Source organism: Homalodisca vitripennis, chromosome 1 (genome assembly GCF_021130785.1).
Source record: "Homalodisca vitripennis isolate AUS2020 chromosome 1, UT_GWSS_2.1, whole genome shotgun sequence".
Lineage (NCBI taxonomy): Eukaryota > Metazoa > Arthropoda > Insecta > Hemiptera > Cicadellidae > Homalodisca > Homalodisca vitripennis.
Window position 1 is genome coordinate 67239527 of NC_060207.1, and position 14871 is coordinate 67254397.

At 34.5% G+C, this 14871-nt stretch overlaps 1 protein-coding gene across 1 annotated transcript in view; it reads right to left on the reverse strand.

Annotated features, from left to right (window-relative positions):
• LOC124363945 (inter-alpha-trypsin inhibitor heavy chain H4-like) overlaps nt 1-14587 on the reverse strand; it is a 55440-nt gene extending 40853 nt beyond the window's left edge. Inside the window, exon 1 of the mRNA XM_046819219.1 lies at nt 14477-14587. The gene's annotated coding sequence lies outside the window, so the exon portion shown is untranslated. The remainder of the gene's footprint in view (nt 1-14476) is intronic.
• Nucleotides 14588-14871: the final 284 nt, after the last annotated feature.

The following is a 14871-nucleotide window of genomic DNA, read 5'->3' on the forward strand; positions in this document are numbered from 1 at the left end:
ATTCGTTGTAATTACATACTTTTACCTCTTGTTATGATCATTGTCAATATTTGTTACAAACCATGTATATTTATCTATTGCTATGGCTTTTGCTAAAGTCATTATTATAAATTATATTGGTTCATTTTTTTCTATTTATGTGTAAGATTATATATATAAAGTCCAGTTGCATGTTTGGCTTGACCCATAGCTTGTAAGTAGTAGTTTGGTTTGAGTGATGTTGCATGTTTGGCTTGACCCTTTGTAACTGAGTTTGGATTTAGCCGTCTTTGTAGAATTATATTTGTAATATTGTTGTATATTGGTCCTCGACCGTTGGAAGTTGAAACAGAATATGTTAAGTTCTCATACATACATATATATATATATATATATATATATATATATATATATCTTTTGAATTTGTTATAATATTGATTCATACTTTGCATGTTATGTTACAGGTTACCGTATTTAATATCATAAATTATTCTTTTATACTGAATATATTGTTGTTCATCTTGATGTTGGCTGCAAGTAAAATTACTGTATATTGTAAAATGGTGTTAACCGTATATGAATAAATAAATAAAATCTATTTTGGACCGCTATCTGCTGATAATCTATTTTCTGCTGCTGGACAAGGATAATCTGGTGATATAAGTAATGTTGTATCATTGTCTGTAATTGTCAATATACTAGTTTCATTTCTAAATAAAGTCGATAAGACAAACACTGATTTTAAGGACTCAATGGAGAAATACGCGGATTGAACTATTAGAAATGGCCGAAAAATTAACGATGCGGCCACAGGATTTAAAGAATTGAGTTTCGGTGCATTAGAAAATCCCATAGTATAGTAGTTCACTCTGTGTGAAATATTGATATGCTCATTAAAAATAGAAGAGATAAGAGAAATTTGAACACCACGGACATTCGTTTTGTACAAGAAAAAGACTCATCTGTGATTTACATGAACCACTGTCTAAGAGGAGGTTACTGTGAGCTGCAGAGTTATGCTGCAGGGCGAAACAAGTATACTTTCGTTTTGGGTGAGCGGAGGGGGCAACTGCAAGTAGCACCAGGAACTGAGGTGAAGCAAGTAGAGAACCTTGTAAAGTTGAAATGATGGTACTTATCTTGCAATTCAGATTTATGTTTTATTTATTTTAAATGTGATAATTTAATCAGTTGTTTCTTTGTTTTAATTTCGTGTTGTAATTATGATGTTTTGTTGACAGTATTGACTTCTATAATATTGACGCTTTTCTTCCATATAACAATAGATGACGAGTGATTCTGAATAATTATTACTAAATTATAAGGAAAAATTAACAGTTTTAAAAAAAATTTAGTACTGAAAGTAAAGGTTATTTTAAAGTGGTTCATATCAACTCTGAGAACCTAAGAGCTCTAATTTTTTAAATAATTTATTTGAGAATAATATTTTTGATATAGCAGCAGTTACGGTAACGTTCTTGAAAGCTATTTTGGTTTCTAATACTTTTTAGTATTGACGTTCTTTATTCTATAAGATTACATATAAAGAAGAAGGGTGAAGCAATTGAAATATATGCCAAGAAATGTTTTAATAACGAAATATTAATTTCATCATAATCCTAGCACTGTAATAAATCCAAATTTATTATTTAAGACATAGCTTTGGGGCGTTAGTTGTATTTGTGCCCTTATTTATAATATCATGCATTGGCTGATTTGGTAAAATACAGGGTTTATAAAAATATATCTTTTTAGGAAAGGAATAGTACACAAAATGTATATTTTTAAGTTAACTTTTTCAAACAATGTGCCACATAAAACATATCATTAACAAATTCTTTCTCTTATAAAATTCTAATGGTCGTAAGAAATACCTGAAAGTTTATGTTACTGTTACATTATGATGCATAAACATTAAAAGGTCTAAAGATATTTAAATACAATGAACATTAAGTTTAAAACGGGTTGTATATGATATTACCGTTGGGGTAAAGCTAAATATAGATACAAAAACAAAAACAGTTTACAAATTTCAAGTAGCAAAACACAGTAGTGATTACATATCTCCATAGAAATTATAAATAGATTTATAGATAGATTTTTACAAATTTACTATTTAAATGTAATTTGATTTAAACACAATATATCCTCTTTTATATTTTTTTCGAAACAAACACCTAGCTGTATGTATATTCTAAAGTTTCTTAATATACATGCGAACAATTATTTTGTGTTAGCGAACGTTACTAGTTTTTAAATAAATATATTAGTATTGCAACCTGACGTAGAAAATGTCTATATTTAAATGTATACTTGTTTTAAAAGAACTGTTACATTTAAACAAGTATTTGTTGGGGTAGATTTATGTATTACCATTATTATGGTAGTCTTTTATTTATATCGAAGTTATTTTTGAAATAGAAAGCAATAACTAGGTAGTCACAAAAGTTAAAATTAGTCCATTAATGCATATTAACTCCCTCTCCTCTCTGCATCTGTACTGCATTTCTTTGGCCTTTGCACGTCTAGAGTTATTAAAAAATTGTTCAAGGTAAAGTAATTTAAGGTTTGTTGGAAGCTATGAAGACTAAAGGTGAAGAACGCATTAATAAAAACTAATGCGCAATTGAACCCTTTACCTTCCCGATCTCACATTTAAAAAAAGAAGATACTAAAAATATCTAATCCTTATTTTGAAATGATAAACACTGTTTTTATTATGATTTATGAATGTTATTTCAGATATAAATCGCGACTGACACCAGATATGTGCAAAGGAGACTATTAGTCCAGTTGCATTCATAATAATGAGATAGTTCTGCTTGCAATGATACTCTTTTGTGAGGAGAATAGTATGGAGCGATTATATAATATAGTAACAATCCGAAAATACTTTAAACCTAGTTTAAAAAAAGTGTAAGTTTAAAAAATAGATTATCATGTTATTATCCTCCAAGAATATACATTAAAAACTTATCACGGTGAAACACATAAAGCCCACGGTTAAAAGCCCAGCATGGCCTAAAACATGGGCTCTTATGGGAGCTATCTACCTGTATAGCCCGGAGCGGAGCGCAAGACGGCTGTCGGTGGACGTCACTGCAGTACCAAGGCCACACTGGGATTCTAGTGTGGCGGGGAGGTGTTGTGATCGGTCTATTTCCGCTCGACCTTGTCAGGGACCGTGCGCCGGCTTGTGGTGCGCTTTGGATCCGGTGACATCATCTGTTAGAGGTGTGACAATATCTCACGGTTGATAGGCATTGTACTGTCTTAGACTAGCTTTTGACGTGCATTGGTGGTAGTAGTTAGATCTGTTAGAGGTGTGACAACATCTCACGGTTGATAGGCATTGTACTGTCTTAAACTAGCTTTTGACGTGCATTGGTGGTAGTAGTTAGATCTGTTAGAGGTGTGACAACATCTCACGGTTGATAGGCATTGTACTGTCTTAGACTAGCTTTTGACGTGCATTGGTGGTAGTAGTTCGATCTGTTAGAGGTGTGACAACATCTCACGGTTGATAGGCATTGTACTGTCTTAGACTCGCTTTTGACGTGCATTGGTGGTAGTAGTTCGATCTGTTAGAGGTGTGACAACATCTCACGGTTGATAGGCATTGTACTGTCTTAAACTAGCTTTTGACGTGCATTGGTGGTTGTAGTTCGATCTGTTAGAAGTGTGACAACATCTCACGGTTGATAGGCATTGTACTGTCTTAGACTAGCTTTTGACGTGCATTGGTGGTTGTAGTTCGATCTGTTAGAAGTGTGACAACATCTCACGGTTGATAGGCATTGTACTGTCTTAGACTCGCTTTTGACGTGCATTGGTGGTAGTAGTTCGATCTGTTAGAGGTGTGACAACATCTCACGGTTGATAGGCATTGTACTGTCTTAGACTAGCTTTTGACGTGCATTGGTGGTTGTAGTTCGATCTGTTAGAGGTGTGACAACATCTCACGGTTGATAGGCATTGTACTGTCTTACACTAACTTTTGTAGGCTTTTGTTGTGCATTGGTGGTAGTAGTTCGATCTGTTAGAGGTGTGACAACATCTCACGGTTAATAGGCATTGTACTGTCTTAAACTAGCTTTTGACGTGCATTGGTGGTTGTAGTTCGATCTGTTAGAGGTGTGACAACATCTCACGGTTGATAGGCATTGTACTGTCTTACACTAACTTTTGTAGGCTTTTGTTGTGCATTGGTGGTAGTAGTTCGATCTGTTAGAGGTGTGACAACATCTCACGGTTGATAGGCATTGTACTGTCTTACACTAACTTTTGTAGGCTTTTGTTGTGCATTGGTGGTAGTAGTTCTATCTGTTAGAAGTGTGACGGCATCTCACGGTTGATATTCATTGCACTGTCTTACACTGCTCTTCATTCGTGATAGAATGAAGGACGTTCTATGGACGACTGTCCACATCACCAAACTCAATCTTGCCAATATAGAAAAGGAAGCTTCATATTTGAATCCATAATTCAATTTGATTTATTGATTGACAGGCTTTTTTAACTGTTACCCAATCACATGGATGGACGTTCATAATCACCCAACTCGATCTTAATTATATCGAATATGGGTCCGAGCAAAGTTTACGTATAATTACAAAGTTTTCTCCATATATCTTGCACTGAGAAGAAGTTTTGCCAGCATCATGGACGAATAGCTTCACTAACGCTCATATTACAGTTAATAATGAAACGGTTTTTAATTTGTTTTTTCATTAGTAGGCTACTCTTGACGTTTTGGAGTATTTCATTCAGGTTTGTTTCTATATTAACTTTGACTGGTATCAGCATTTGACCATGTTGCTATTTTAATTCGATTATTATAAGTAATATCTAAAAATAAAAAAAAAAACAGCTGAAAGCTATGAATTATTTATAGTATAAAAATGTCCCATCAATATTTGTTTAAATACAGATTGAGATAAAAAGTGCACGTTTGATGAAAATACAAATGTCGACCAACATTTTTGTTTTCTGAAATAATGTTTTTGAGCTGACCCTTGTTACCAACAGCCACGCAGAAAGTAAAAACTAAAACTAAAATCTAAAAGTAAGAGGAACAAACGTGATGGACAGCAAAAACAACAGCCACTCTTTCATTGAAGATAACGTGGCAGGAAAATAAATGTACTGGATACATCTTCCTTGAGTCCATTAGGTAAAAGGACGTAGTATTATTTCTTTATACTACGACTCTATATGTTGAAGGGTTCTTTTAGAAGACATTATTTAGTTTCATTGTTTTGTAAATTAGGGATGTGTAAGTCCCTTTTATCACACACGTATTTATACAGAAATTACCAATGAAACTGCGATTATAATTTAATAATTTTAGATGTACAGATTTAATATTTTTAAATGCATGAAAAAACTGATTTAGTATTAAGAGACAATGTTTTCTATGATTTGTGTGTACACGTTTTAAATGCATTTGAGTGCAATTTCAATAGTAATAATTTAGTGCATTGCAAAGAAATCACCCTCTTACATGTGGCAGCTAGGCAATGCAATTTTTGTTCAGTCAGTAAATTATTAACTTGAAGTAAGTTTACAAGAGGCCAGAGACAAGACTATTGTACAATATATAGGGTCAAGATAGCTCCCAAGGTGTCCTACATCTGGCAGTGTTGTGGTGTAATATGTATTTAATCAATATCTCAGTGACGAAGAGTCAGTACACGACAAGGTGTGGGTGGCAGGTCTATTGTGTAACATGTGGAGTGTACTTTGTCAAGAGGGATCTCTCTTGATGTTAACATGGTTTTGGGACTCTCTTCTATGAGTATTTTATAACACTAAGCCATGTATCGAGAATACTACAATCATATTTTTGAACACAGACAATTTAAATTCAATTTTGAAATATAAAACAGAATACAAAACGTGTGTGGGTTACCTCACGTACACCTCATGCAGTGTTACGATTAGTTATTTCTACATTTTACAGAATTTACCAACAGTCATGTTTTAGTTTTCATACATAAGCTGAAAGTGAAGGAATGAATTTCCAGTATGTGGACACGCTTGAGTTAATCTCAGCTCAGATATTTCCCTGGGCTTTAATTATCTGTGTGTTTAGTAAAGACCCTCCCGCTAGAAGCCAATGAACAAATTCAAATTTCTGTACGCACGATAATTATCGAACTAGATTATCTGTAGGGTTGATACTTGGTGTGAAATTCTACCTCTACTACCTTTAAATTGCTATTGGAAATTGTTGTATTGGAATTCCCTCAAAGTTCTGGTTATATTGGTCTTACGGGTAATCCTTTTGGCAACGAGTAAAATACAGAGTAACCAAATTTGTAGTCAGAGATATTAAGCAGGTGAATAACGCGATATGTTCAAACGTTTTACCAACATGCGTTCTGTACTTAGTTGGATTGGTTGGCTGCATGAAAAGATGAAAACATTTAAATTAACATACAACCCAATTGTCATAACAAGCTAACAAGGCTTAGGATTTTTACTGTGTTATGTCGACTGGGATTACTGATGAAAACTGGGGTAGATGGAACGTGGATCTCATATATGGCAGTTAAAAAGTTTATATTAACTTAGTTTCTTATATGTTTGTTAAATACGGATATATTTTAGATTAAAACAATTTTTGAGAAGATTTAGAGCTTTAAAACTGTAAATTTAGCTCTGAAATAAATAGCTGTGCGATGAATATGCAACTTATGTATTGAACTTACAGGAATGTTTGTATATTCCTAGGATAGTGCCCTTTAACAGAGGGATATACTTCTACAACTTGAAAATCTATATTTATTTTTTGATGTATAATGCAGTTTTTATTTACTTGCATGTTTTTCAGGTGCAAGTGTACTCTAGTTGTTTACACAAGATGCACAATGTATCAGTTGTACGGATGTGCCCTTAGAACGTATTGAAATATTGTTTAAAGTAAGTTACTACAAAGTTTGGATTCAATGAGAGTGTTGTGCATCTCTCCCTCTAGTTGGTGGTCTTTGTGTGTGTTCGCCTATATTCACGATTCTTTTCTAGTGATTCAACTTAGAGGGTTGAAGATGGTTTGAAACGGCGTTTGTCCGATATGGAGCGACACAAAAGTCTCACACGCTGAGCCAAAGTCCAGTGTGTGTAAAAAAAGGACTAAAAATTTCAGCGGCACATCAAACAATTTTTTTAAATTTGGAAAATGTTTTCACTGTTTATGACACGCCAACATAAAAACTACGAGTAATTAAGCCCTTCTATATAATTGGTAAGTTCGTTTATATATAGGCCAGCACGTTTATATATCAAAGAGTTAAGTGTATACTAATAGTAATATATGTTACTCAGATTCACAAGGCATAAGTTTTTCACCAGACATTACTTTTTCTATTTCCTCAGAGTAGGTTTGGCACTTTTGAGTGCAATTAGCCTATGTAGTTATTTTTAAATGACTTTAAATATCGATAATGTTTTTACTAGAGTTTTTGCTAAATGAGTCTTTCCATTTAAACCAGCAGACAGTAAGTCTACACTCGCAAAACACATTAGTGGAGTCTAGTATAATTTTTATTCACTTCTCCTGAAAAATAAATAACAAAAAGTAATTAAAATATGAAAAATTTCATAGAGGTAAATTCCCATTACAATATTTTTCTATGTTATGTAGCCTATGTATTCATATTATGAGCGTTTTCGTTAATGATTCTCATAGCGTTATTCGGTACAGATGAATTCAGTTAAAAATTGACGATGTACTCGTATAAGATGTTAACTATAGTGTAACTTATACGTAGGAATGTAAGACACTGCAATGAAGTGAAAAATGAAACTTTACCTGAGCAGGCAACGTTAGCACCACATAACCCCCCCCCCTCCTTTCTGACATTTAACTTCAACAATCCACACCCAGCTGACTGGTTTATATACTGCGTTCTTTCCCAACGATATCGCTATAGTTTTATAGAAAATGACTATGTATACAGAAAATAATATGAAATGTAATAAAATTACTGGCCATCTAGTTCAGGTTTATGACAAAGAGAAGAGTATTTTCAGATAAATACTTGTAATTTCAGCTCTACTATCGGATTAAGTCTGTTACTGACTGCTCTACATTACAGGATGGGAAACGTGAGGTTTAACACTGGTGTAAGAAAAATGGTATGGCTCTAAAGTCGGACAAGTGCTCTATGGTGTCTTTTCACAGAACAATCGCTCCAGTGACGTTCGATTATCACGTGGCAGGTCATCTTCTTCAAAGGCAGCAGTCAGTGAAGGACTTGGGCGTCCTCCTCCATCACGATTTTAATACTGTGGACCACGTGCATTCTGTGTGCGGCAAAACCTTCAGAATGCTTGGTATGCTGTCCCGAGTCTCCCGCCACATACGTGACCCGCAGACTTTAAGAGCCATATACTGTGCGCATGTTCGGCCTCTTCTCGAGTAATCTTCTGCTGTCTGGGCCCCTCATCAAGATTATCTTTTTCAAGAGCTTCAGCGTGTCCGGAGAAAGTTTATCAGACTTGTTGGATTTAGGATGGGCTTCAACTATGATGAAGTGCCAGTGTCTGACCTGGAGCGTGCCTTTAACCTGAATTCCCTGGAGGAGAGAAGAGATGTCCGAGATGCCATGTTCCTATTCAAGCTGGTCACCAGTGCAATTGCTTCTCCATTTCTTCTGGAACGTGTGATTTTTAGATGTCACGGGCGTACGATCCATGGAGTTGTTCGCCAGGAGACATCACAATTTCTCCCTGGAGGCCAATTGCTCGATGCAGCGGGTTCAACGGCTGGGTAACCGCATTTCCAATCACCTGGACTTCTTTTAAAGCTTCTGTCGAGCGCTTTCTGTTATATGGCTCCGAGTGACTTTTTGTTTGTTGTCAGCATGTCTATCTCTTTTTGATAATAATATTGTGTTGTTGCTAGTTTGTTATTCCTTATTTAATTTTGTCATTGATTCTTGTGATTGATATTGGTCTTTTATGCAGATTGAATTGTTGTTGACGTTATTAGTCATTATTATTTTTATGCATGTTATTTCTATTGCTGTTGGTACTACGATTGTCTTGTTGTTTTTTCTCCTTTATGTATTTGTTTATTGTATTGTTAACTTTTTATATAGCTTTATTATTTATTCCCTACGTAGTTAGTTTGTTGATATATATCTATAGCCTTATTTATCTTTATTGTGGTGTCATACCTTGATAATGATTATATTTATTATTGTGTTTATGCAGATGTTTATTTTTTTTAATCTTTTAAGTCTGCCGTATTATGTACACGTTGTAAATTGGATGACGTCCGATGGAAATATAGAAATAAAGATAATCTGCTTAAATGAAACCTACCACTTCAACAGCGCTAGCAACGCGAGTCGATCCTGTCAGCAGTAAAACAAACATTGTAGGTACTTACTACACTGTGCCAGCTGTTGGCACAGCTGTTATTACTAAAGCTTTAGTCATTTTACACAATTATATCTTATCCCAATAATTAATTAAAAATATTATTTTAAGTTTAAAACTAAATAAATGTTTTCCGTCGTAAATTTATAATTATAAAATATCCAAAAACGATATAATCTGTCATTATCACTTCATATAATATTGAAGTAAAGGACCGACGTGACCGGCTGTTAGCCCAGTATATGTTCAATACAATTAATACCTACTTGGTACACCAAAACTCACGGTCAATAATTGAGTGTCGATAAAGAGTGCATAAATCTGTCACTATATTCACTTAAACTTGTCTACTTATCAAAGAGAATATATTACAAGTCAAGTATAAAACCAGCTATATAATTGTTGAATACGGCCATGTAGTTGGTTACTCATGTGACTGGGTTGAGTCACATACTGTGATAACGCCAAGCTGTTAGTACATGTTTAATAGATCTTGTCCACTCCTATTAATGATCCTCTAAATGAAGTTGATATTAATGAGCCGTAATATTCAATATGCAGAGTCAGCAAATCTGTCGTCATTCTCTAGAAATCCTATTTAACTACACAGTTATTATCACTGGCTGTGACACCTTGGTACATACCCAATTAGTGAAATTCTTGACCAGTTCCAATAATTACATACATACAAACATAAAATTCAAATACTAATTATTAAGGGTCGGTAAACTTAGGGTCAGTAACTCATTGGGCAGCTTGTTGTTGGAACAAGTCCAAAAATCGAAATATATTTCGAAGTCCATGGTTTTAATTGAATTTTGAGTTTAGCTCCAGTTCACCTTTCTTTTATTGCAGCGTCTAGTACTTGACGCTGTCTCAGACTTGACTCCTGAAATTTGGAGTCATGTTAGTCTAAAGAGATCCAAAGAAAGACGACGACGAAGAAGCTCAAAACGAAACATAACATCGTTTCGACATCAGAGATACCTATAAAAAGGTGAAGTGTAGTCTCATTGTCTCATCAGGTACACAGTTGAGTGCACTACGATGTGATAGACACGATCTCTAAGCACGGTGGAGCAACCGAGTTTTCTACACATAACATAGCTATGGCAGGAATAGTTGATTCAATTGAATTTTGAGTTTAGCTACAGGTCACCTTCCTTTTATTGCTTCCTTTTGTTCCTAGGTCCATGAGTTTTTTACAACATGAAATATAAAATTAAAATAAGACCCTATTTTGAAACAATTCAAGAGTATATCTGAAAAACCAAATTAACGAATTATGTAACATTACCAAGATAGACTCAACGGCCGGATTTATTAACATTCTTACATTATGAATAATTAGGTTATACAATGAATGAATAAATGTATTTTACTCCATTGGTTTACATTTTTACACAAAGTAATATAAAGTTTCTTGGAAATAACCTAAGCCTCTTCCAGTATTGATGGCTGTATCCACTGTAGGCTACTATCACTTCTTATCAGACATTTATCTACTGATAGCACGGCTCATTACAGCATTGGGCGAGCCTTACGCTTAAACAAGTCTTCGTTAGAATAAAATAAAACAATAATCGTATGATAATGTACACCCTCTTTATTTAATTTAGATAAAAAGGTGTCAAGATTTTCGGTTTGTTTTAATTCAACTGGCAATACGTTAAAACAAGTTCTAAGGATACAAATGAATTATTTAAAGATGTTTTATTAACCTTTGGTCTTCTAACACTCTCTATTACTAAACTGCGTGTTAGGCAACGGTTACTATGGATGCGAATTCTGACGAAAATCTGTTCTGACGAGCACTGACGAGTTTGTACGAAGTCGTCCGAACAAACAAAAGCCATTTTTCTAATGATATTGTTTACAGTGGCAGCGACTTTTGCGTCAGAAAAGACACGAAGTCGTCAGAACGATTTGAGCGATCAAACAAGTTTGATTTTTTCGTGCGGCCAGCAACTTCCTGTGCGTCGAATTTTAGAGTAATATAAATTATGTAATAATACAGCTTCATGCAAAATTTCAAGAAGTATAGGTTAGTTTGTTCTTGATATATAAGGACATACACAAATAAATGTTTCACAGCCCATGGAATATATCCTTCGCTAAGTTCAACCAGTTTTCCTAGTACATTCATAAGATCAGCTCAAATTTTCGCTAAGAAATGACTTTGAGGAATAAAGCTATAGATATATAAAGGTTTTAATGGAAAGAATTATTTTCATAGTTAGATAAAGTATACTTGACAGTGAACCCTTGTATTAAGGTTTTTACGTACTGCACACACACTTTATGGTCGGCACAAGCTGCAAATTTCAACTGAATAAAAAAAAGTTTACCCCATAGTAAAACTTCAATTTGACTATTTTCGGTTCTAGATGAACTATTTTCAAAATCATGTAAAGTAGACTTTTATTTAACATATTATGTTATTATTCGCATGAGAGTAACATATTTAAAAACATAAATATACTTTCTCATACAATATGTATGAGAAAGAAAATATACGTTCAAAGATAACTAGATAGGTGAACTTTACCGGACAACATTCCGCTCTGAATAAGTGCTTACATATTTCTAATTGGTATTGTCTCAATAACTTTCTTGGAGTTTTGTCATTAAAATATAACAAATATAGAAAAGCAGAGAAGAATACACTTCAATGTAGAGAGGTGCTATAAATAGCTGGAGTTCTTGGCTACTTTCCATGAATGATCGATACATATATGAGCCATGTCTATATGAGGCATTATATGAGTGACACCTAGATTATTCCTTGTTTAGAGTTAACTGTTAACGACAGACGATTTGATAGATGAAACGACTATTAATTGTTAAGTACTACACCAACAGAATGCGGAGATTTGGGAGTTTCTGCTTGCTTCTTCAGGTGTTAAATCCTAATGTATAAGATTAAACTTTTAAAAATTAAATAATTTAAATAGACGCCAATAAATAAGTACACCAAAATCAAACGTGAAACAATGTTTACGTCAAATTCATAATTATATATGTAAACAGTTTTAAGAGAAAACAAGCGATGATGAAACTTTTACAAATATGCTAATACTTACTCTGTGGTTAAATGAGGTTAATTTATCGAGGGAGCTCTAGCTTACTCGGCCCAAGCGGTTTACATAATTAAAGATTGAACGTCATCCCACGCTGACACTCCAGTTCACACTTAATTACATTGATATATGAGGTAATATCACCAAAACTACTTTTTAAAGTTAGCGGGTACTAATTTATATTTACTCTATGGTTAGTTATAATACAATATTAGCTACTTTGAAATATGAAACTTAATTTAGGGTGTTCTTAAAAGGATGGCGGGACTTTGAACATGATTCAAATGAACACGGAATTATGTATGTACTGTATATGTTATTTATTCTTCGACATTGTAATGCAAAACAGTTTTATACATAACGTATAAATCAGTATTTAAGTTCTGCTAAAACGTTAGTTAATATACCTTCGTTAGCGTTTTTCATTGCTTCGTTCATCACGTTCTTCAGGTAAAGGAGGTTACGAATTATTTGACTCTAAACAATAAAAATCACGAAGTGTCAGGTATGGACTTCTCGGGGGCCAGAGCATAGGTTCTCTTGGTCCTAACCGATATCCATATTCTTCATCCAAAGCTTAAACAGATGAGAAAATTAATAATTGATTGATATATCGGGGTACAAATTTCTTTTCATTGTTATTAATACAAAGAAAAATTCCAAATAAACAATTTTTTAACACAAAACAACAAAAATCAGTTTAGGCGAGTTGAATGGTTTCTCAAAGATTCACGTGGCTTCCCCATTTACGTGAATTGTGTTTGATAACCCATATAGGTGGCTTTTAGCTTCGTATGTCATAAAATTTACTATCTAAAAATAATAAATTTTCAAATATATTATTAAGTAATTAAACAGCGAAATTGAACACAATCATAAGGTTCCGATTCATGCAATAGCCTTATTTTATATATTTGTAGTTTCGGTCTTTTGCGTAAAACTTTGAGAATGGTTGATATTTTGGAATTCCTAACTCTAGATTTTGTCTATGTACGGAATTAGTAAGACATTAGTTCAACCGGTTCGCCTGATACTCTTGATCTAACTGATGATTTATACTTCAAAACTCCAATTTATTAGTATCGCTTGAACCAAAATTCGTATGATATTTTCATTAATTGGACCTTTCTTGTATTTGCGTTAAATGCACGTTAAATTGAAATTCTTACTTCAAATTCAGACAGCAATAAAACACATTTGAACTTTTCTTTGTTAGCAAATAGTTACGCACTAAACACACATAGATACATGATTTCAAATTTTTGTTATATTGCGTGGATGTACACGTGGCATACAAGTGGTTAACTTTTCAACCAATGTCTTGTACGATATATCAATTACAACCGATTCTTTCTATACTGCTTACTATCTCGAGAACGGCTGGAACAATTGGGCTAATTCTTTTTTACTATATTTGTTGGAGTCTGAGGAAGGTTTTGATGAAGAGAAAAATAGGAAAACTTTTCCGGAATATTTTAGAATACGAAGATAAGTATAATATTTACGATGCGTAATCCAAAGACACCAAACAGCTGTTGACACTTTTTGCGAAAGTTCAACAAACAGGTAGAAACATTTGTTTAAATTTAAATTTTAGAAAATATTAAATAATTCTGCAGAGTAGCCTACTTGATCAATAGTTTAACTCAGATTGCAAAAACGAAGTTATTGCCTAATTTTTAATTTATATGGAACCAGTAACGAGTAACTAGAGTTGCGCCGAGTAACACTTTTACCGAGTAACGAGTACCACGGATACTAACACGGTAGGGGTCACGCGCTTGATGACGTCATCCGTTCATCAGCGACGCGTCTGCCGTACAGGCCAGGCCGGCTTATTGCTGTCACTGCCGGCCTATGTAAGCTGTTGTTGCTCGGTACTAACCTCTTCTTTTAATTTAACGGTATATTTCTATTTGTAATAGTTTAAATGATGGATATTTTAGTTTGTTACTATAACCACCGATAGCACAACAAAACATATTTAACTCAACGGTAAAGCAAACAGTAAAGCACTAAAATATACTCACTGATGTATGAAGCAAAAACAGCACGTGCACAACACGAGTTAAACAGTAATGGCGACGGTGTGGGTAAGGCGCCTGCTTGGACGGGCCGCGGTGGTGAACGGGTGACGTGAGTGGGCGGGGCTTGCTACTGCGCATCCCGGCGTGACCGCTAACGTGTTAAGCATGGTGTCTACTGTGACCGGCCCGGCCCGGCGTTTTTGTTAAGTCGAAATACACTCAATCAAATGGACACCCGCCCACTGCGACCGGCCCGGGCGGACTCGGCCCATACGGCACTGGCACATTCGCCCCAAGAGCCGACCGAGGCCGGACAGTCCGGGCCGGAACGCTCGCAGTTGACGGGTATCCATTTATTGCATGCATTTAGACATTTCGAGAAGGCCAGAAGGGAAGTG